This window comes from Glycine max, chromosome 19, assembly GCF_000004515.6.
Source record: "Glycine max cultivar Williams 82 chromosome 19, Glycine_max_v4.0, whole genome shotgun sequence".
NCBI lineage: Eukaryota > Viridiplantae > Streptophyta > Magnoliopsida > Fabales > Fabaceae > Glycine > Glycine max.
In genome coordinates, this window is record NC_038255.2 from 22,321,842 (window position 1) to 22,323,741 (window position 1,900).

The following is a 1,900-nucleotide window of genomic DNA, read 5'->3' on the forward strand; positions in this document are numbered from 1 at the left end:
TTAATTTCTGTTAGAAAATTATTAATCATCTTTAGTAAAAATATTCATATCTAATCACATATTTTTCATGCATAAAATTCGAGCTTGATATCTTATTAAAGACATAAAGAGTTACATTACTTACGATTAAAAAATGTTTATAAATGTTTCCAACTAGAGTATGAAGCACAAACAACAAAACAAAACTTCAAAAGGATGATGAACAAACATGATGAGGTTCACCTTAAAGGTAAAATACACATATGGCTAATCCAGTGCTAGACTTTACCATTGCATAGAATGATATATGTCAAGATTTCAGCTGTAGATATACCTCTAATTTACAAACTACAACACATGTAAGTCTGCATGATATTTTGAAGGGAATGTGAACTTTCATATGACTTTGGCCTTTCTATAGTCAGTTTATTGGGTATGGTTCTTATGTCCAAAAGCTTCAAAAGCAACATAGAACACAGTTGTGCTTGAAAATCTGATATCTCCTAAAGAATGATATCGTGTCGACTAACCTGGAAAACTTCTCTTAAAAGTCCAACACAACACTCTTACCAAAATGAAAGTATTCAAGTTACAATAAAAGGCTCACAGAAAGGCCCAATAAAATAGCATTTAGGAAAATAGAGGCTCAATCAAGAAACATATAAAACACAATGGCAATGTAGCACAATGATCACCGAAGAGAACAATGCCTAGAGAAAAGTTACCCACCAAGCCAAAAATAAAACAACCTCCTTGAAGAAAGCAAAGTCGGGCAGTAAATCATTCAACATTGTAAAATTCCAAAGGAAACACCATCATCAATATGAGACAATCCAAGAAAGAGAAGCGCCAACACAGGAGGGCAAAGGAATTGCAAAACCACAAGGCACAAGTAGCGATTATGCAGAAACATCTTTGCCCTACTATAATCCAAGTCAGGAACCTTGCTAACATGAAGCCTTCGGTACCAAGACAACAAAGCTTCATTCATATACATCTACAGGTTAGGCCTCAAAGCCACAATCTACAACAAACCAGACCCCAACAAGCTCCACTTCCTAAAGCTACCAAAATCAGAAGGCAACCCACATTCCCTGCCAATTTCTCGACATTACCAAATCCACTCTTTACCACACCATTTCCCTTATTTATAAAAATCCCAGCCAAAGGGGTGATCCACAACAAAGCCACAAATATAACAAGCATATGATTTGCATAAAGGATTGCACGAGTAAACCACCTGAAAGTTATCATCGATAAATTGCAACGAATCTGATCAGTCCTAAGCCAAAAGAACCGTGCACTTCTAGAAGTAGGGATGAACAAAAACCCAGAAAGGCAACCCATCAATGCAGAGCAACAAAAACCCTCCAAAATCCATCAAACTGAACCCCAAAAAGAAACTCCAAAACCTAAGCCACACCCTCAGGAACGAACAAAATCCCTAAAAAAAGGAAGCAGTGGAAGTGTGCGAGAAGAAGAACAAGAGCCAACGTTCACTGTGGTGATCGTCGTCCGGAACAAAATGCGTTAAAAAAGGAAGCACCTTGGGGAAGGAAGCAATGGAAGTGTGCGAGAAAAAGAACAAGAGCCAACATTGGGGAAGGAACGCCAGAAGAAGAAGAAAAGGCTTAAGGTGTGTGAAGGATGAATTTTTATTTGAAATTACTATGTCACAAATATCCCTATTCCTAGAGCGAGAAGATCTAAAGTCAAGAAAATATTTCATGACAAATATATCCTTATGTTGGCAATTAGAGATGACCATATTGGCAAGTTTTTTAGTGACAAATTCGTCCCTTTGTGCCACGTAGACAACTTTTTTAACGGTGACGGACAAAAGTTGATGGCTGGATAAATTTTTCACACTTTTTATACTTTCGGGGAGTAAATTGCATTTTTCATCCTTCAGGGACACATT

The 1,900-nt window shown here is 37.2% G+C and overlaps 1 pseudogene; it reads right to left on the reverse strand.

The window, feature by feature from the left end:
• Positions 1–629: 629 nt before the first annotated feature.
• On the reverse strand, positions 630–1,427 carry LOC100797083 (uncharacterized; annotated as a pseudogene).
• Positions 1,428–1,900: the final 473 nt, after the last annotated feature.